The sequence below is a fragment of the Erpetoichthys calabaricus genome, chromosome 4 (genome assembly GCF_900747795.2).
Source record: "Erpetoichthys calabaricus chromosome 4, fErpCal1.3, whole genome shotgun sequence".
Classification (NCBI taxonomy): domain Eukaryota; kingdom Metazoa; phylum Chordata; class Cladistia; order Polypteriformes; family Polypteridae; genus Erpetoichthys; species Erpetoichthys calabaricus.
In genome coordinates, this window is record NC_041397.2 from 204,968,906 (window position 1) to 204,992,233 (window position 23,328).

Sequence of the window (23,328 nt, forward strand, 5' to 3'; positions counted from 1 at the left end):
GTTCTTATTTTTACTATTTTAGAATAAAAAGATACATTTGATTTCAGTCTGTAACAACGGTGTAATTTATGATATTTGCAAAGGTTAGCTTTGGTTTTTTTTTTTTAATTCACTTTTCATTCTCTGTCGCATTCAGGATCCTTCCCTACCAGCGTGGACTTCAGGCTTCACACATTCTATAGTTTATGCCTACATTTTATAACATTTATTACTAAAATATGAAAAAGTTTCTGTTTTAGCAATGTGTTTACACAGATTACTGTAGAAACAAAACACACATGAAATGCGTGTGTTCCAAATAATGATCTATTATTTCCATTCTAAAACTCCAGCAGTTCAGTCACTCCCAGATAATCAAACAAGGCATGAGCTGGGAAAACTTAGTGAGCGTTCTGCGACGGTGGGGGATGGAATAGCTGGCTACTTGCTGCTCGTCTTAATTGGCACATTTAGAAGACAAAAGAGAGGTGAGAACGGTTTTAAGGTGGGCCGGATCTACGAGTTTTTTCGTAGACTCCGGTAATTCTAGTATTAAGGCAACAAATAGCATATTTTTCCTTGCCTCCACTTTGCCTTTGCTGAAATTCTTTTTTTTCCCCCACATGATTTTGCCAGTCTTTTTTTTTTTTTTTTTTTTTAAATTTTATTTATTTTATTGTAATCATTCCATACAAAATTTTACAAAAAATAGGATTGAAAACAAATCAACCCCCACCCTGAGAAAGAAAGCATGGCCAACAGAGTAAAACTTAAAGCTAGTAAAAATAAATAAATTGATGAGTTTAATAGGCGGATAAAGATAAACGGAGAAGAAAAAGAAATGGGAAGAGAATCTGCTTCCTCAGTGCTTTAAGAGCTTATTCTAAAATATTATTGATTAGATCCTGCCAGGTTTTGAAAAAGTTCTGCAGGTGATCTCTAAGTGAGAATTTGATTTTTTCCAATTTCAAATAATATAAAACATCAGTTACCCACTGACTTAAAAGAGGAAAGTTAGGATTCTTTCAGTTTAGCAAAATAAGTCTGCGTGCCAATAGTGTCGCAAAGGCAATCACAGTTTGTTTGTCCTTCTCCACTTTAAGCCCATCTGGAAGACCACCAAGCACAGCTGTTAATAATGGGTTAGAAGGGATTGTTTGCCATAGTCTTAACAAAACAACAAACGGAAAGTGATATTTATACTGATTTGCATATTAAATTCTGTGAGGAGTCGTGGTGCGGCTGTAGGTGCTTGCACAGGTGTTAAATTTTACATTCATTGGTAATTATTGGGGTAATTAATAATAGGGGTTGGCTTACACACAGTTTAATGCATCTGGATTTTTTTTTTTTTGTGCATACGCACGTTTCAGTTGTCTGTACGCCATGTTTTAGTGCAAATTCTATGCACGGAGTTACACATGGGGCCCATGATGTTTATATAAGTAATTACTAGTGTTTGTATGTATTTGTATTTACAGTTTCACACAATTTCATGTGATTCAACGTTCTCAACATTATCCCATGGTTCCGAGAGTTATTGCATAAAGGTGTTTAGCTTGCTGGATACCTGAATAGGAGAGTCAGTGAGGCTAATTCATTTGGGATCAAGCTGGGATCTTGCGTATCAACTCTGAAAAGGAAAATGGTGGAAAGGCAACACTTGTTCTTGCTTACTGTATATATAGCAGGAGCCCTGTGTCATCCATTTGTCTTGAATCAAATATGAGATTTTTTGATGATTGGGTTAACAACTTAAGCAGTATCTAAATAACAAAGCTCAGGTAAAAAGTCAATTCCCAAAGAACGTAGTGCTCTTTTGGTAGTATTTTTGGAAAATTGTCCAGTTTTGCAAACAAAGCACTTTCTATGGCTTCTAGTGACCCATTAATTTCCTCCAAACTTTCCCAGATACACTGTAATCCAATAGACAAGTTTGACAGAATTGATGTGAAGTGTATGTTCTACACATTTTGTTCCAAGCCATTTGTTCAATAAATCTAACTATTCTCTTGCTGTAAGGCCTAATGTTTCTATGGTACTGAGAATTTCCAAGCCAAATAATTTTCGGGTAGATCATAAAACTTAATTGGTCCTTATGATATCATTTGACTTTGTGCTGAATACTGTGCTAGATCAGATGAGATACTGTCACTAGAATGGCTGGCAGATATGTTCATGTGGCAGTTTCTGTGACTGGGATGGGGTGTTAGCACAGGCAGGCTCAGGGCATTACTTGGCTAATTCTTTAAAAGGGCAGGATGACCGTCTCAAAGGAGACTCATTACTGTATATGTGATGCTGAATATCCTGCTTCTGCTTTGGCTACTGCATACAGTGGAACCTCGGTTCATGAATGTCTTGGTACACGTACAAATCGGTTTATGACCAAAAAGTTCGCCAAACTTTTGCCTCAGTTCACAACCACACACTCAGTATATGAACAAGCCAGTTTCCCTTTCGGTTTGTACATGTTCAGTCTCTCCCTGTGCATTTCCTGTGCAACGAGCACGAGAGAGAGAGAGCGCGCGACACACACACACACACACACAGGCAGCACGAGAGAGAGACAGACGTACACACACAGGTAGCACGAGAGAGAGAGGGAGACGTGCACACACACAGGCAGCGCGAGAGAGGGAGAGAGAGATGCACACATAGGCAGCGAGAGAGAGAGAGAGAGACGCGTGCACACACACAGGCAGCGCGAGAGAGAGAGAGCTGGATGCATAAGGTAAGAAGGCAGTTAAAGAATGCACTGGGCTTGATTTTGTTTTCACTTCTGTTTACAGCCATCGGTTCGTAGTGTGCATTGTTGCAATGTTACTTTTCTTGGTGGTTATTTAAATTCGGGTTTTTACCTGTGCTTAAAACTCATTTAAAAAAAAAAGTGTTTTTAGCCAGCGGTTGGTAGCGCTATAGCGCGAACTATTGCAGTGTTAGTTTTCTATGTTGTTCAAGGTTTTCTCAGTGTTGTTCTATGTTTTTACATTTAGTTTACTATTACGCTGTGCATTCTATGGTTTAATTAACTATATTTGTGCTTAAAAACTTAAAAAAAATATATACATGCAGTTTGTATGGTCTGGAACGGATTAGTACACTGTTTCGGACTCTATACAGGCATCTCTGCTGCCTCAGCGAGATGAATTTCTGCCTCTCCATCTTTCTCCAAAAGGACAGCTGCTGTAGAGACTTTTAAATGATCGACGCAAAGCTCGAAAAGAAGAAAATGCAGCTTGCAAGCAGCAGCAGAAAGATAGCAGCTGATCCACCGGCATCCCCTTAGCGTGCCTGCACAGCAGGTTAGAGATAATGGAAGTACGAAAATTCCAAAGTCTCAAAAAAACGATAGGAAAGATTGCATTATGGCAAACAAAAACGGAAATTACTACTTGGTGAAATAACAGAACAGCGAAAAGAGATTGAATATATTGTTCGGATTTAAACTTTAAGTCGGAGACTTATAGATCGTCTAATTCGTGCTGCCAGCGAGAATTAAAAAATTCCAAAAACTTTGCGGTATGAAGTCCCGTGAGACGGAGACTTTTAACATAAGAATCATTCAAGTCACGCCCTACTTACAACTATTTTCAAACAAGACCACGGTCATCTAACCTCAGTCCTGTGCATGCTTTTGTCAGACATGCTTCCTGCGTTCACAGCTCTTATAAATTTTTTATCAGGACAATAATTTTATATGTTCAAGATGACACATCAACAACAAAGCGATGAAGAAAGAGCATGGACTAACATTCGAGAAAGTCATTCTATTTATTAGAGAGAAAAACAAGATTCACTCACAGGCAGTAATAAGTTGTTTTGTCAAGATGAAAGTCCAAACACGGAATCAAAATTCAATGCGATCTTGAAGAAAAGTTAATTCCAAATGTTTTTACAAAAGTAAAAGTGAAAATAATGCATATGTAACAATTCCCATGAAAATAACTATATTTAAATTGTATATCCTGTAAACCAAACCCAGGGGTGGGCGAGCGAAGCGAGCACAGGGCAGAGCTCCCTAGTCTAGTTAAATAAAGTTTCTCTCATTCACCATTCAAATTCCTTTTACTTAACTCCCCTTTTTATACACTGAACTGAAATGGCTAAGAACAAACAGAGGCAGAAAGAATCAAGCTGCTTTATTAGCCACTTTGTGCCTGCCCAGAGCTGAGTAAGCGAGCAAGAGAGAGCATTTACACAGTGATTGGACAAAACCAGAAAAAAGGAGACTAATACCAAACAAGAGAGTGAATGTTACACATCTCAAACCCCGGCTCCCAATGTTTGGAACATTCTGTGCCTTGATAAAAGACATTCTATAGGCATGGTGCAGTCCATGTGATCTAGTACTTAGCAGAATTTGTCAAATATAAGATGAATATTAAAATCTAACGATTTTGAGCTGCTGTAATTTGACATTAATAAATTCAGATTTACGTGTAAATGTTAACTCGCTTCTTATTTGTTTTACAAAATGCTGACCAAATTTCTTGGACTTCAACATCCCTAGTTCATTGTTCAATAAATTGTACTTAGTGACAACACGCTTTCAAAATGTAACAAAGTAGAATTGTTACTAAATAAATACACTTTGTAAAGAGTTAAAATTATTTGCATTTAAAATCACTTTAAAAAGTACGAACACTTACAAAATCTACTCAAGAGTAATAATTAAAGAAAATGTAATTCATTACTTTGCATCACTGGTTGCAAACCTTTATTAGACATCTGCAGACCCCCCACTGGCCAGCTGTAGATGTCAATTTGCTAGCTGCTATCTTTCTTAGTTGATGTCAGTTCTACACTGGCCAGCTGCAGACCTTTACTAGTCACCTGCACACCTACACTGCAAAGAAGCAAACAATCAGAAGCTTAGTCCTCTGCAAACATAAATTTGCCAGCTACATATACCCACTGGTTAATGTCAAATCTACACTGACCAACTACAGCTCACCACTGTCCAGCTGCACACCTTCACTGGCAAACCTCTACTGGCCATCTGCAGATCTGTGTCACCTGCAGATCTCCACTGGCCAGCTATAGACTTGCATTTGTTAATGTCAGTTCTACTTTGGAAAGTTTCAGACCTCCATTGGTTAATGTTAGTTCTTCATCGACAAGCTGCAGATCTTGATTGGTTAACGTCAGTTCTACATTGACTAGCTGCAGGCCCTTATTAGTCACCTGCAGATTTTTATTAGACAGCTGCAGGCCTCCAAGTGCCACGGGTAGACCTCCATTGACTAGATTCAGACTTTGCTTAGTTAGCAATTGGATAGCTGCAGATCTCCACTGGCCAGCAACAGACATGGAAATAAAGTACTATAACAAATTCTATTCAAGCAGAAACATTGTCACTTAGTCTAACAAGTAAAGTAAAATTAAACCACTCAAGAAAAAAAAAAGTATAATCTAAAAAAATTATTCAAGTATAATTTAGTTACTACTGCAATTATTAAATATACTCATAGCAAATGCATGGGAAACAACTACTAAGAATCATTCTTAAATATCGCTTAATAATGTAGTCTGTAGTTATCAATTATAAACCTCATTTTAGACAACAAAGATTTCAATGGGGACAATAAAATCTTACAGTTCTGCAAATAAACATTTCTAGTAGTATGCATGAGAAATGAAAGTGGTTTTTACATTCAAACAACAAAAGCTTTTTAATCTTGTTGATATTAGGTAAGTAGAATCAGCATACCACCAGCATGTAGAAGTGCTGTATACAAATACAAATCTTATTATGGGATATATCATCTACTGTTAAATTCTGCTCTGTACTTCTAAAATTTATATATATATATATTTTTTTTATTTCTTACTATATTGAGAAATTGTTCTGTGTACTGTATTGTATTGTATTGACCCCCTTCTTTTGACACCCACTGCACGCCCAATCTACCTGGAAAGGGGTCTCTCTCTGAACTGCCTTTCCCAAGGTTTCTTCCATTTTTCCCTACTAGGTTTTTTTGGGAGTTTTTCCTTGTCTTCTTAGAGAGTCAAGACTGGGGGGCTGTCAAGAGGCAGGGCCTGTTAAAGCCCATTGCGGCACTTCCTGTGTGATTTTGGGCTATACAAAAATAAACTGTATTGTATTGTATATAAGTGTATTTTAAAAACTTGAGATTCATGGGGTTGTGCTGCACTTGGTCAAATAAACGAAAGTATTTCATAAAAAGATAAACATATACATACCATCTGAACAGAAAGTTTCTAAAATGGGAAGGGTCATGGCTTTATCAATGATCTGATGTGCAGTACTAAACATATACAGATCCTTCATATTTTGTCAATTGTTAATTGAAATATATGCTTAAACAAATACAATGCTTTTTGTTGGCTGCTGGTTATGTGTGGCATCAAAATAAAGTACTAGGCACTTGGCACTAATTCAATCACAATAATACTTGGCTATAAGTGGCAGATTTACAGGTCATAGGAACAAACACACAGAACGCGTTGGAGCTGAGCTACCATTCAAAAATTTAAGCAACACAGACACCATTATGTTTATCAGTAACATTAATGTAGTAAATAATTAAAATTCTATCACCATTACCACTAGGTAAAACTATTTCAAATAGAGACCAGTATATTGGCATAGTAGTCTTTAAATTTAAAGACAAAAAAAAATCAATAAACATTTTGTAACATTTTTGTTTAATTTATAAACCAGTTCATTAAGATATAGGAAAGTGTTTAATGTTAGTTTTGTATTTTTTTTATATAAGAAAAAAACAAAATGGGCACTATAGTATTTGCATATTATATACAACTAGCCAACCCGCAGCGTAGCATACGTCGCATAATTATGTATTGATGGGTGAACACTTAATGATTTTCAAATGTGCAGAATCAATTTTCATGTTTGCCTTTTCGCTGTGCATGCTTTCGCTTTATCTCACGCTCTACTATGGCACATGCATGGGAGTTATGAAGCAGTTTGTCAGATGCAGTTGATTTGACCCATTTATTTGTTTTTAGACATTTTTTTTTTCAATGGGTGAAAAAAAGTAAAAAAGAACAGTGGACAAGGTGATTATTCCGAGTCTTTGTTTACAGATGTATGCTCATGTAAGGAAGGACTTACATTTATGAATACTGTTCATTCCAATGATCATCAACGGGGAGAAAAAAATACATTCCTCAAATGAGAGGTACATATTTAATATGGGAACATAAACACACAATCTCAAAAAAAATGAATACACAAAAGTTGGGGAACCGTAAGTATGAGAAGTCACTGATCAAAATAAGAGGCAATAAACTGCTCTCTTTCACTTAAATGGGTGGACAATCCTGTGGACCAATAAAATGCTCACTCCAGCAGTACTAAAGATCTCTGATGGGACTTAAATAAGTTCTGAGAACAAGTCTCCATGTCTCTTTCACATAATAGAACAGAAAAGAGCAGTGTAAGCAACATGTCTTGTTAAAGTTCTGTAAATAGGCAAACATTTACTATTCTATATAGTAATAAAGTATGATCTATGTTAATAATTACTATTCATTCCACAAAAATTTGACATTCTGACATGGAAGGTAGGTGTTGTCAATGTACTAGCCGCACATTATTAATTTTACTTAAAACATAAGCTTTTCTAGTATTTGGAGATAAACCCATTTTTACAATTTTTTTTTTAAACAGCTCATAGTACAAGCACACTGCAACCAAGTAAAGCACTGTATATGAGACAGTATATGCATGCATCCTAACTGCTTAGGTAAATGAATCATAAATTTTGAATTAATATACATTCTGTTTTAGATTTAATTTTAATTTCTAAGACTCTAGCTCCCACCCACATCACTGAAACTCAGTCCCTTATTGCAAGCAAATGCTGACCTCTATGGGAGACTATGCTGAAATTTTGTTTTCACTGTAAATAAGTATGTTACAACACCAGAACTTTCATAGCTGATTTCAACACCAGTGATATTTCACAGTATTCAATACCTATTCAACACCTCAGCAAAAACAGAAATTCTATTCAATATACTCTTCTTCATTGACAAAAAAAAGATAACATGCAGCTCACAAGCAGATAACAGCTGTTTTTTATTAACACAATTATGCTCTTAATACTAACAGTAACAACAGATTTAAAATGGTATAGCCCTCAAATAGTTACTGAACTATCATTGTAACTAAACAAGTACTGACATTCATAAACATCAAAATATAATGAACCTTTCCAATGCATGGTTTCACCTGCAGAGCCCTAGAAGCACCATGAAAAAAATCAAATATATGGATACAAACAACACCAACTAAATGATGTGGGGGTGTGAGTACTCTTTTTCAGTACTATCTCGGGCTTGATTTGTGAACCTTTGTGGACTCCTTAGACTGTCTCGTTTTACTGTTAGGCGGGGATAATCTGATTCAAATATGTTGTGTTGTCCGTACGTGTGGGGTTTCTGTATGATCTCGAGTGTTCGCTTGCAGTTGCAGTTGCTCTTTCGTTTTTGAGCCTCAATCTCGGGCTCGATGGGTGACTGTGTGTGGAGTCCGTAGTCTGTCCCGTTTCAGTTTGGGGCGTGTGTCTGACTCCTCTTTTTTGTGTGATATGGGCGCGTTGCCTCATTTCTTATTTCTGTTAGTGGAGGGGTGCTTTGTGTGTCATTTCTTATTTATGTTAGTGTGTGGACTCCGTAGTCTGTCCCGTTTTGTGTGCTATGGGCTTTGTGTGGCACTTGCGTCTGACTCCTTTTTTGTTGTGTGCTAGGGGCGTGTTGCCTAATTTCTTATTTGTTAGTGGAGGGGTGCTTTGTGTCTCCTTTCCTATTTATGTTAGTGTGTGGACTCTGTAGTCTGTCCCGTTTCGTGTGCTATGGGCTTTGTGTGGTGCTTGCGTGTGACTCCTTTTTTTTTGTGTGCTAGGGGCGCGTTGCCTCATTTTTTATTTCTGTTAGTGGAGGAGGGCTTTGTGTGTCGTGGGTCTGAATCCTCTTTTTTGTGTGCGTCACGTTTCGTGTGCTATGGGCTTCGTGTGGCGATTGCGTCTGACTCCTTTTTTTTTGTGTGCTAGGGGCGCGTTGCCTCATTTCTTATTTCTGTTAGTGGAGGGGGGCTTTGTGTGGCAGGCGTGGGTCTGAATCCTCTTTTTTGTGTGCCATGGGTAGGGGTGGGCGGTATGACCAAAATTCTATATCACAGTATTTTTCTAAATTATCCCGGTTTCACGGTATTCGACGGTATTTTTTTCCCCATGCATGAGTGGATGTTAACCACATTTTCCACTGCAAATATTACTTCAAGACTTCAAGCCCAGGTGCATTACACAGTATTCACCAAATTAAAATAAAACAAGTGCAACTTGGTGATGACATCTTTACCAGCTGAACCATCATTTAGGCAAACTGCATTAATATGGACCTTGCTTCAAGCTAAGCTATACTGGGAAGAAAAAAACAAACTATATGTCGAGAACAAAGCCAACATTTCCACTTTATTCTCGCCGTTTATGTTGAGATTAAAGTCGACATTTCCACTTTATTCTCATAGTTTACTTCATAATTAAAGTAGAATGTCGTAAACTAAACTTCTTCCTAAAATCAATGTTTAATCAATTACTTAATTTACCCTGTCATAAATTAATGCAGCACATTAAATGCTTTGTGTTACGTTCCCCGACCCAGTGGTTAATCACTACGCTTCTTAAACTGACTTCCTCCGCACTAAGGGAAGACAGCGATCACCACACAGAATCCATTCACTTCATGATATTCCTGCTTTCTGAAAATTTAGAATGCTAAGATAAATACTTGATATCATTTTCATGATGAAATGCATTAAAGCAGGTATTACACATGCATGGTAGTGAGGCGGTAGTGCTGCTCCCTCGCAGTAAGGGGTCCCCACGTGTATGTTCAGTGTAGAGAACTTTATGGCAGGTGTGACGAGGCTCCAAAAAACTGGATGTATGAATGGCTATCGCACAGGTTTAACTTAAATATTGTGTAAATGTTGGGTTTGTGATCTGCTGGTCGGAGACACGAACACAGAATTCAATGCATGTTCTTCTGAGCGGGCTATCTTTATTGCATGCATGCTGTCTCTATCTGACGTAGGCTACCAAAACCCCAGTTCCTATCCTTCCTTTTTCTTTCATCACATAACCAATCACCACACGATAAACGTCTTTGTGAAATTAAAACTAGTTATAAACGTTGCCTACGGAGTGTTCAGAACTTTAAAAATATCTTCGTTATACATGTTTAATTATGCCATCCATTCAGAGTTGCGCCCATCTCTGAATGAGTCGCCAGCACATCGAAGGATGAATATAAGCAAAACATACACTAGCAGGGTCAATATAGCATAACAAAACCCCACATCCTACATGACTTTGAAAGGAAACTGAAGCGCCGAGTAAACCCACAAGAAAAACATGCAAATGCAAGGCAGGCACGCCGCCGTGCCCCCATATGATTAATGTATGCTTTAATGCATTTCACCATGAAAATTATATTAAGTATTTATTTTAGAATTCTAAATGTTCAGAGGGAAGGAAGATCATGAAGTGAATGTATTCTTGACTACAGATCGCTGCCGGCGCCTCCTCTTAGTGCAAGAAGAAGTCAGTTTAAGAATCACTTAACACAAAGCATTTAATGTGCTATATAACTTATGACGGGGTTTGAGAAAATCTAGTAAATTAAATATTCATTTTATGATGAAGTTTAGTTTACGATGTTCTACTTTAATGACAAATTACGAGAATAAAGTCAACATGTCGACTTTAATCTTGACATAAACGGCGAGAATAAAGTCAACGTCGTCACACTATTACACAGTACCCAGGTACATTACACTGTATTAAAAACAAATAAAACAAGTACAACTTGGCTTGCAGTATTATCCAGTAGTATAGAAACAGTATTTACACATCTGACCTTTTAAAACTAAAGTATCTCCAGGCTCTCTGTCCATTTTCACCGCGCAGCATTCCTATGCTACCGCCCACTATTTGGTGGTGTAGCAGTGAAAAAGAGCCCTAGTGCAACAAATCTGTGTTTAGCGGTGTAGCAGTGAAAAAGGTCCCCACGTGAACAGTTTCCCGCTGTGCCACGTTCCGAACGTCGTTTAGGCAATTTAAACCGGTGTTGCGGTATAAGAAAAATCCATATCATAAAAAAAATAAAAAATGGTTTTCAGTATGAACCGGTATACCGCCCAGCACTAGCCATGGGTTTGTGTGGCGCCTGCGTCTGACTCCTTTTTTTTGTGTGCTATGGGCGCGTTGCCTCATTTCTTATTTTCCGTTGGTTGGAGGAGGGCTTTGTGTGGCGCCTGCGCACTACGTCTTTTGCGTCCACGGGCAGGTCCCTGCTTCCATATCCGTTTTACCATTCTCGTTTAGTAATATGGATTTGCTTATATGGTCATTGTTGTCAACACATTTTTTTTTTCTTTCAAAGAAATAAACAGTAGTCAGTTAAAGCAAAAATAAGGACAAAGCCTGATTGTATGGATAAAGAACCCTTTAACAATACCTTGTGATACGAGTTGTTAAAATAACTAGCATAAACTGAAACACATTCCTTGTATAAAGAACAAGGTGTCGGCTATTCAGATGTTTTGCCAGGTTTGATCCATTTCCTGCTTTCACATGCATTGGTTCGAGCCATTATTTATGATCCAGTGATAAAGTTATGCTACAATGAAACAGAATTAAGGGCTTCATACCAATTACATGCTTATTTCTGTAGCCTATGCCGAGTCGCTATCCTTTATAATACGGTATCAGTCAATGAAGGGGCTTTGAGTGACTAAATTACTCGAGTAACTTTCACTGTTTCCTACAAGCACAGATTTATTCAAAGCCAAATTATGACAATATAGATCTTAATTTGATGCCAATATATAGATGCGATTCAAGGTAAATTAAAACCAATTATAATGGTTGTCTTTATAACATTACCAAATACCACTACTAGTGTTAACATTTATAATAAAGAGATTTACAAACATCTTTGTGTCTCCATCTCCCCTTATTGCTGATGCTTTCTGTGGTCCAAGGTTCTACTATTTTTCTTTTCAAATGTGTTACTATTTGTGGTGCTGTAACATCACTACTGTCAGCTACTTTCAAAGAGCTTTTTTTCTCATAATTTTCTTCACAGATGGTGGGTATTCATTAGTTATTTCTCTACTTCCAGTTAGATATGAATGTGGCTGCAACTTTTACTTGGTACTACCAATACTGTACTAAAAAAACACTACTAATGTCACATTTTCTAAATTTTGGTATTAACTTTGTACCGAATTATCAATTCTTTTGATATCTTTACCTCCAAGAATGACTCTGGGTGCAAGTTTCTGAAGGGACTCTTTAAAATCATCCAATCAGGCAAGAGCAGTTTAAAAATGTTCTGAATCTGATGTATTTAGATAAACACCAGTAAAAACAAACAAGTTTTTATTTTCAGAATTATTGCCATGAATCCTATAGTATGTCACAGCCTTCTTAAAAGCTAAAATGTTTTGTCTTGCTTGTAAAACTACTTTTTTTGATGACTTGATGTCATCATTATAGGTATAAAATGCCCCATGGTGGAAGCACTTCTGAGTGGGGAAAAGGTAGTTGTCACATGGGGTAGGATCAAGAGAAATGGGTATATGTGGCATCACTAATCAACTGTTTCACAGAATAGCCTTTGCAAACTGTGTCGAGTGTGTATGTGTTTGGGCAATATTGCGATGCAGGTGGTGGATGGCTGACAGCTTTCATTCCAATTTTAGTACATAAAAAGTGCAACTAACTGGTTAAATGTATCTTTGAGCCATTTAATCAATATGGGCTACACCCTCAACATCTTAAAAAAATTAAGTGCTTGTTCCTGGCAGCACTGGCTTGGACCTTGAGCTTCTTTGCTGTTTGAGAGTCTACATTTTTTCATTGCTTCGACTGTTTGGGCTCTGGGTCATAATGATTTAACTAAGCTTCATATGCTGCTATGAAATGCTTGTTAAATATTTTTCCACTCTGAAATCATTAGTGTGAGATTCTTCTTGGAACATTAGATATAAATGTATGACACTATTCAGTCAACCACATAAATCAGCCATTCAGACAAAACAGCGAAAGTGATGATCAGCAATAATGCAAGAAATCAACCCTAATGTTCTTATTAATCAGTTCCCAAGTATGTTAAAGATACTGTTTTTTCAAATAATGGATTAGTTAGAAAAGTCAAACTGCAGTAGATCAAAATGATGAGTTTAAAGAGCAGAAGTTTAACATTTCAACTATTTCCTTAATTGTTATATATGTGGCTGTCATTCCACTTCAATTCACAAACAGATTAAACCAATAGATTTGATACCATAGACTCTCTTCACTTTCAACCAAAATTCCATTGCTCCAAATTACAGATAACTTTGTCTTATCTAAAAAGGTTGTGGGAGAACAACCTTCTTTAAACACCTGTTTGATACATTTTGATTTGATTAGATATGTTAATTCAAAGAAAAACTGTCATGCTGTAAAACTGGTTCAAAGAGCTCAGAGCGTTAAGCCAAATACCAATGAACACATACATTCAGATATTTCAGTTGGAGCTACATCAAAATAAATTTGAATTGGCCCTCAAATATTTGCTAGTAATTTCAAACAAATTGCATATTTTCAACTTTTCGTTACAGAGGTAGTAATCAATATTTAGAAGTCATAACATTAAACTTGAAGAATTTTTTATATTTCACATGCAAAATATATGGCTTCAGGAGGTTGTTTTACTTGAGAGTTTGTTCTACTGCAGGCTGCTCAAATAAGTACATATACATACTTCACAATTTCACTTGCACACGCATTACCACTTTCTACCTTTTTTTTAGGCAACCTTTTTATATGAACTTTGCTTAGTGCTCATATACAAATTTAATCTTTTAGGTATGGACATTATAATGGTAAGTTCTCAGTCGAAATGCTTTTTATACCTTTTTCTTTTTTAATAAGCCAGAAATGAATGAAGACACAAAAGTATATACTTCTGACTTGAACCCATTAATGTTTGAGATTTATACCAAATTCAGTTTTCACATTCACAGATTCCTTGAAATTCATGACAAACTGCGTTACCAAGTAAACCATTTCAAGCAAGAAAAACACTTAACACTAAAATAAATAAATAAATAAATAATGATATAATTTGGTCTGCTTCATTACCTTGGCAAACCTGCAGTAGGCTTTCAGGAGATGATGCCCCTTTCTGTGTGAAAAAAATTCTCACAGCTTGTTGTAGTTTATGAAAGTCCAGCACAATCATTGGGGAGAGTCTAAAAAGTTAATGAAATAAATATCAGTAAATGCACAATTGTTTCAAATTCACAGCTAAGTAATCCTAAATAAATAGTTACCTCAAGTACCTTCTCACACCTCACTTTTAAAATCAGTCTTTGCATTCTGGTTAGACTCATTAATGCTGCAGAATTATAATGTGTCTGATCAGAAAGCACTGGATAAGGTGCCACATGAGAGGCTGGGCATCAAACTAAAAGAAGTGTGAGTTCAGCATGTAATGGTGTAAGGTACCCTGTCAGAATTGTTCAGAATGGCACCCCATAAATAAAAATAATGTGCCTAGGGATATTTAAAAAAATAAAAACGAGATGGTTAAGTTTGCTGACGATTCTAAACTAGGTGTACTGGCAGATAATCTAGAATACACTGAATCATTAAAGAGGAATACATACTGTTACAGGAGGCTGGGGGACAGACACAGCCGGGACGCATGGAAGAACCGGGAGGTGGCGTATTCGTCCTCCGGGCCATGAGGGGCCAACTGCCCTGGATCGGGAGAGGACCACAGGAGAGGAGCAAGGAGGCTCAAGCCCGTTGGGGCCCGTGCCCACCGCCAGGGGGCGCCCCGAGCCTCAGGGAGCCCAGGAAACGTATACTTCCGCCACACTCGGAAAAATGGAGGATGGTCCTTCCAGGGACGCCCAGAGTGCTTCCGGGTGCAAGAGCAGCACTTCCGCCACACCAGGAAGTGCTGCCGGAAGAACATCAAGCACCTGGAGCACATCCGGATGTGAATAAAAGGGGCCACCTCCCTACAATCAGGGAGCTAGAGTCGGGAGTGGGAACACGACGAGGCTCCCGTGGAGTGAGGAGAAGCGGCCCAAGGACAGAGAAAGAGAAGCCCGGAGGAGAAGTTATTGGTGCTAGGAGCACAGTGTGCTGTGCGGGACTGTGTATTGTGCAGAGAACTGTAATGAACGTGTTTATTTTTATAAAGATGTGGTGTCAGTCTTGATAGTGTCCGGGCATGTCTCACAATACACTTTAGATAGATAGTTTGGCAGATTTATGGCAGATGAAATTTAAAGTACTACATGTAACAAATAAAATATTAGGTTTAATACACAATCTGAAAATCAAAAGTACACCTTACGAGAAGTAGGACTGAATAATTAATTGATGTCAAACTGAAATTTCAAACAATGTGATTAGCAAATCGTAAAGGTTATGATTTAGGATGTACATTTTGCAGCGCGTGTGACCAATAAGGCTGCCAGATCAACCATTGCAATTTAAATAAAAAAAAAATACTGATTCAAAGGCAAAAACTGACATAAGATTTATAAAAGAACAGTTGTTTATTTTACCTGCACTAATTTGGCATCGTGTATGTTACTCCAGATGTGCTATGTAAAGCTGCAGTATTTTACAGATCAATTTTTCCAATCAGACAACTAGGGACCATCCATTGATAATTTTTTTAATGAGGAAAAAATACTCTTTTGTATAAAATGTACATACTGTATGTACTTGTAGATTCACAAAGAATCAAATTGGTGACTTTTTCATTGATATGTGCCCTTCTAAAAAGTATTATCACATATCATGTCCAAACAGGTCAACTGGTTATTTTTTGCACTAGTATACAATGTTAGCTTCCGATGCCGAGAAAAACATGCCTTGCAAGTTTATGTGCATACCAGCCACTAGTTCGCCGTTAGAGAGTTTAGTTTAGTTTAGTGCTGGGACACTTGAGTCACGTTCATTCAGTCTGAAGCCAACAAAGGCTAACATGCTGGAGTTCTTGACAAAAATTCTGTAAAGGGCCCCAATGAGTGTTGAGAATAACATGATGTTAGGGAAGTGTTATGTAAAGAGTTCTGTTCTTTGGAGTAATTTTAAGATTTTAGTTGTTCTGCACTAAATCCTATAGTGGCAGCCTTGGTGAAAAAAGTTCAAAAGTTAACTGCTGGTTATCTGCAAATAAATATTTTATTTGAATATGCAATTTTTAGATATTTTGTGTAACATTCTGTTGCTATTATATTTAGTGATCATGTTTTTGATGATCATTCTGTGGTTTGTCACTTTATAAGCTAAATGTTGGGACTAGTAAATAATGTGGTATTGATTACAGAGTGTATGTTTGGTAATTCGAAGCCAATTTAAAAATGTAATAAAAATGTCATCCTTGTATTAGAATATAAAGCACTTAATATTTTGATGGTATATCATGTGGTAATGCACCATCCAACTTTCAAATCTATTACACAGTGAATGCTGAACTGAGGCTTGACTTTAAAAAATTATATCGCAAATAAAAGTACAATCACAGTATCTGTCAGAAAAACTGCAATTAGGTATTTTCCACAAATCATTCAGCCCTACTGTCTAGTGGACAATGAATGATCTACAAACTACTGTACTTTATTCAAATACTACTGTGCTTCTTCTGAAGAGAAGGGGTTTTCTCATGGCTGTTCTTTCATGAAAGCCATGTTCCTCCAGGCTACTTCTAACATTAGAATTATGAACAGCAAAATTTATAATGTTGACAAGGGGGCCTGTAGATCCTCTGACACAATGTTTATACATCTGATCTCTCAAAGCATTAAAAATTACGATCCTTGGGCTTAACTTGGTCAAATGCATACTTCTGTGGAGACTGGCAACTGTCTTGGATGTGGAATATTGTTCATTTGTAAACAACACTGTTCACTGCTGAATTGTGGACATCAAACCATTTTAAAATGGGTTTACCACCACTTAAAGTAACAAATCAAAATTGTCCAGACTGAAGTGATAGTTTTAAATTTTATACAGACACTGTATCACTTCCTGATCATCAGCTAATTAAGAAGCATCAGGATGTACTCACTTTTTCACATGTCTGCTACTTCAAGAGTTATTTTTAAGATGAGAAAGTTACAATAAATTAAAATCTGCTAAGTGTATTTTGTTACAAAAGATCGGATTTATCTTATTTTTGGACTTCGTGAAAACTACAGGATAGTAATATTGTAACATGTAAAAGTGATAAATTAAAAAGAGGGTGTATACACTTTTTCACATTTCTGTAACAGAAATGGTCCACCTATTCACATTTAAATGAGAACAGGGCTCTCCATTAGAAACAAATTCTAATGTTACCCAACTGAGATTATCAGCATGAAATTACAGTATTTCATTAACCCTGTTACCAAAACCCACTTTAAAAACACAGGGTCAACTTTTTTTCTTTTTTTTAACTCAGCTGTCTCAGAAATAGAAATTTGCCAATCCACAAATGCATTTAAAATTCCAAAGCTTTAGGGGAACAGTACATACAAAAATATCCTCAGTAAGTGTCCACAGTCATTCTCAAACATGCTTAATCCAAGACAGCAGCCAGAGCCTATCCCACCAGAACAGGATGCAATGCAGGATCGAACTGGAAAAAGGCCCATGGAAATAAGCAAGAGGTACAAAATAAAAAGCAGAAAAAGTAGAATTGATGTCTATAATGTTAAATGTCCATTCATTGTGACAAATCACTGCCATAGTCTTACAATGATACAGAGGCACTGGTATGCAAGTCCTTTGGAAGTTAATCTCAACATCTCTGGCAGCAAGCAGTGATTTGGAAACTATTCCTATGAGGTTTCTTTTGAAGTGCAAACCCACATCACAGGTACAAAATGTCAGATATTCTTGGGTTGCTCAAACATATCATTTTTTTTTACCAAAGCATACTTAACAGGAAGAAAAGATGAACCTCACCATTACATCTTCAAAGCATCAGAAACCCTGGTTAGTTCAAAATTCATATAACTACAATAAATCTTCACTTTTTCTACAGTCTCCTCCACACAACTTAGGACTTTAGTCATGTAAAAGAGAGGTGCATGAAAAAGTATAATACACTACTTGACCGCACAGGACAGAGATTCAATCATTTAGTTCATAAATTCACAACCTCAATTAGCACTAGTAAATTCCATGTTCTAATATAGAGTATAACATATTTGGCTTAAGCACATATCCAAGGTCATTTCCAAGTTGAGGATATGCGACAAGTATTAAAAAAAAAAAAATCACGCAGATCATCATGTGGGTCAGGTTATTTATCCATAGGTTTCTAGTTCTCAGAATTCTTTCAGAGCACTCAGCCTCTGTAAAACTACCACATGCAAAGTGTAGTATAGTGATCTGTCTCGATAGCCAGGTAATCATTGCAGTGCCCTCAACAAACACAAGACTATCTATAAAACAGGAAGGCAGGGTTAGGCGTCTGGTCAAACACTAATAGATAGAAAGATATTAGCCACATAACTTTTACAGTACATGGTACTGTAAACAGTCCCTAATAATAAAAATTAAAAAAAAAACACCTATACAGCTAAAGTCACTGTTCTGTTATAAAATGAGGAGCATTTTTTTAACAATTTAATTAGCTCTTTCAATAAGACCATTGCTCCTGAGCTATACCTTCAAGCAAACTTTTCAGGGATCTCCAACAACTTCAATGACTAACAGCATTAGTGGCTAACCATGCACCTCTTTTGGGTGGAATAAAGCCATTTAGAAACTGTGAAGACTTATTTTAGTTAAGAGTGCTATCAATGCTAAAACATGCAAGTTTCCAAAAGTAAGTGAAAATATCCATCTATAGCCTATACAGGTAACAGTTTGCAACAGTTTTATTTGTATCTGGATGGCTAGATTCAACTGAAGTCTGTTGTATTTTAGAAAAGCTTCCAACAGTTTCTGTTTCATTTAAGTACTATGTCAATGAGTCAATGACATCATCAGCCAAATGATTAGTGTTTCATTTTGTCTGTAGGATTTTCTTTTTTAATAAATCTATTGTTACATTTCTAGACACTACTAAAGCCTTGTATTTTCCTACAGTACCTTGAAAAAATTCTCCTCACCAAACTGTTTTTTTTTTTGGTATAAAATGTAAATGATTGTCAACACCTGGAATTTTTATTTATAAATCAAATTCACTTTTTCACAAACTTTCATCTTTCTCACTCTCATATCCCCTATACTGCAGAAAAAAACATAAGTTATGCAAGATTACAAGGTTTAGGAAATTTGTCTTTTCTAAAGTTGCTACTAACTTTCAAGACTTTCTGTTGGAACTGCCGAGCTGAATAAAGCAATTAATTTTAGTACCAAAAGCTAAACCTCTGTCTACTTCTTGAATCAGAAATTTCAAATCTGAAGCTCCCAACAACTCTCAGGGCTGACACCCGTTTTTTACCAGCAAAATTCCAAAACTTCTCCATGACTATTCCATAACTTCTAACCAAATTTGTATAACTTAATTTTGCAAATACATTTGCCCTTACAACTGCTACAATAATAATACAAATGAGCCAGGTTTTTGGGATTTAGAACAGTATTAAGTTAATTAGTAAAGAGTTTAGGTTTCTGCTTTACAAATTTCTGTCTAGCTCAAGTCTTGCAAACCTGATTCCACCAGGGAATTGATAATATAATTATTACTTCTTACAGGTGTACAAAAGTACTGGGTTCAACCATGAAATACAACTCATAGGAACACTTGAATATTGTTGGGTGAAATGTATAATTTAGTAAACTTTAGGTTAAAATAAATAAAATAAAAAAATAAAATAAATAAATAAATAAAAATAAATAAAATTGTCTACCGCTTCCAAACATTTTGCAGAGTTCAAACTTATTAGAAATATACTTTTGGTATTACTGTTTAATCTCAACAATATGTTAATTCCTGGAAAATTAGCAACATTTCACAATGGTTATCCAAAACAGGGATTTCAACTGTTATGACTCTTCTCATTCATTAAATGCTTCTCTTCATAAACACTATTTTATGTATGAATAACGTCTTGAAATACTAAATGTGGAATATTAATACTGAGAAGTGCTATTTGTTTAATCAGTCTCAATGATTACTGCTTTAATATATTCAATTTCTCCACAATTTACTTATTCATGTCAATGAAATACTCCCTTTTTTTTTCCTTTTGAAACTCAAAGGGCAATACTAAAGAATGATATGATCCTCATGGACTACATGATTTATGTCACCATGTGCACACAATGAATATATTCACTGACATTTTTTTTTCTGTAACTAAAAAATTAATATTAAAATTAAAATATCATCGTGCTTAGTGAATAGGAATATTATTCAGGAAAAAGGAGGGCAAAGCATTAACACTTTTTCACATACAGCCACATTTTCTATCCCGCATTGTTGACAAAACATCATGCATAAGTGGGTCACAACCTGTGACTTTTTTAAAAAGTCCTTTCTAAATGGAGGATTCTTTGAATAGCCAGCTGAGATTGGAAACGATATGGTCCAATTCCCATCCGTTGAATCTACATTTATCATGAAATGCATTAGAGAACACAACGTCCACATGATCCTATCTTCATCAATGTCTTGTTCAATCACGCAAAAGCTCAGACTGTAACAAACTAAACACTTTTCAGTTAATAAACTCTGTTTCTATGTACTTAGTTTTCACTTCTCCGCCATTCGATTCAAATCCCATTACTGCCAGAAGGGATCCTATTCTGTTGGGCCCTTGAACAAGGTCCTTAATCTGAAAACTGCTCCAGGGGCTGCTGTACAATTGCTGACCCTGTGCTCTGACCCACAAATGTCATGAGAAAAGACAAATTGCCCTCAGGAATTGACAAAAAATATCAAATAAGCAAATTCCAAATCCTAACTTGTACATCAATTTGTTTGAGCTGAACAATTAAGAGTCTCATCAAAATGAAGGCCATTCCTAGCTTGTTGAGACACTTTTCTGATGTGCAATAATTTACAATAAGGAGCAATACCAAATGTAGTAAAATATGCACATTTTGCGGTCAGTAAAATTGCTTTCAATAGCTGTTCAGGAATGCAGCACAAATTGTAAGAATAGTGCAAATCAATTACTTTTAGCGCCTGCAAATCTTTAGCAGACAGTACATTGTCTTTAGCAGTGTTGAACATTGATTTCTTTGTTTGACTGGCTACTTCATTGCATATGGGAATTATACTAACCTTTGTTATGCTAACTGAAGAAGAGTTAAACAATATGTCGATTACTATCATTTTTCTTGCTAAAATTTCATTGCCATTTTTTTAAATCTTTCCAGTGACTTGCTAGCAGAGCCTTACCCATATTCTTCATGTCACATATTTTCCAGAATAATTTACATTTTTCATGTCCTTTGTCTTCATCTTAATGGAGCCAGAGCTTATATTTTTCATTTGTTTAGCAAAGATTACCAAAAACTAATTTACCAAGCATTTTGGTATACACAGTACAGATCACTACACAACTGTCACAAGATCTCATAACATTAATGAATGCGATACTCTCTTCAAGATTTTGCTAATTTACAAAATTACCTGACACAGGCCTTATTATATGTGTATTAAAAAATCCATGACTTTTCTAAAACTTAATGGTCATTTGATAATATTTCAAAACTTTTCCAGGACTGGAAAACTAAATTTAATTTTCCATAACCCTTGCAGGATTCCCTTGACCATGGGAACCCTGTGAGTCTATACTAGAATAGAAGCATTCCAGAATGCAGCTGCAAGACTAATTTTTAATGTTCCCAAATTCTCACACACTACACCTCTGCTGCGGAACCTGCACTGGCTCCCTGTGGCTGCCCGCATCAGGTTCAAAACCCTAACACTTGCCTTTAAGGCCAAAACTGGAACTGTACCACCTTACATATCAGCACTGGTTAAGCAGCGTGTCACTTCTCGCTCTCTCAGAACATCAAGCACTGCTCGTCTCGAACCACCCTTACTTAAAAGAACAGGACGACATGCATCAAGACTCTTTGCAGTGTTGGCTCCTCAGTGGTGGAACGAACTTCCTCTTGCTGTACGAACAGCTGAGACCCTCACTGTCTTCAAACGTCGTCTGAAGACACACTTCTTTAAACAGCACTTGGGGGACTAAAGTCCCATACTTTTTTTCTACCCTTTTCTCAAAAAAAAAAAAAAAAATTGTACTAACTCCTAGTACTAACAACTTACTATATTCTTCTAGCATGGTTTTTGTGTACAACTTGGGTCAGCGGTAACTTGTTTAATGACAGTAGATTTAATCCTAGCCTTAAAGACTGAAGAACAGTCGTAGACTACTAAGCACTGTTGTAAGTCGCTCTGGATAAGAGCGTCTGCTAAATGATGTAAATGTAAATGTAAGCATTCAACAAAAAAAGAAAATGGAAAAAAGGATGCGCCTTCAGTTTCAACTAAAACCAAAGTAACATTGATGACAGAACAGACATTTTACTGATATAACCCTATGCAAACAGACATAATTATCCTACCTCTGTAATGTTTCATATTGTCTCAAAAAGCTAAACTAGTAGTATGCATTTGAAGTTAAGGCTGAAGTTTGTTTTGGGGAACTATCATGAAAATACAGCATTTTATTCAGGAAAAAGGAGGCCAAAGCATTAACGCTTTTTCACATACGGCCTGTTGCAAAATTTGAAATTCAGAGTTTGTCCTTAAGAATACATAAATATTCACTCTTAAGTGAAATATAAACTGAAGATCTGTTACCAAAAAAAGGCTGGAGGCATGGCTTTAACCATTCAATTCAAGAAACTAACTGATACAAGTTTTTAAAATTTCAAAACAAAGCACTTCTTGCTCACATGCCAACCTACTAGAAAGCATAGGATAAACATCCAAACATAGTATAAAAACAAGTTCTATGTGCATTTAACACATTTACGTTGACAGTTCTAGGATGATGATTCATGAACTTTATGAATTAAAAAAAAAAAAAAAAGTATGAGTGTCTTTTATTACTAAACAACTTGTTTGTGTAGTTTGGGATTTTTGTTATTTTTGACTGAATTGTGAATTTCATCACAATTTGTGATGTACGGTTTGTGCCTTGTAATGAATAACATGTAAGTTGTAAGTCATACGTATTCATACCAAATTCTGTTGCCTTTTGAAAACTGCAGTGTACTTTTGAGCGGTTTTAAATAAACTTAATTATACTATGCTGTAAAGTATGGTTTTGTAAAGACTCAAGTCAGTGGGACTAGCAACTAACCTTAACCAAAC

General features: G+C 36.3%; 1 protein-coding gene across 6 annotated transcripts in view; it reads right to left on the reverse strand.

The window, feature by feature from the left end:
- Positions 1-23,328, reverse strand: part of dyrk1aa (dual-specificity tyrosine-(Y)-phosphorylation regulated kinase 1A, a) — a 185,338-nt gene that overhangs the window by 78,671 nt on the left and 83,339 nt on the right. For all 6 annotated transcript variants that reach the window (XM_028800218.2, XM_028800219.2, XM_028800221.2 and 3 more), the window contains exon 3: positions 14,166-14,275. The gene's annotated coding sequence lies outside the window, so the exon portion shown is untranslated. The remainder of the gene's footprint in view (positions 1-14,165; positions 14,276-23,328) is intronic.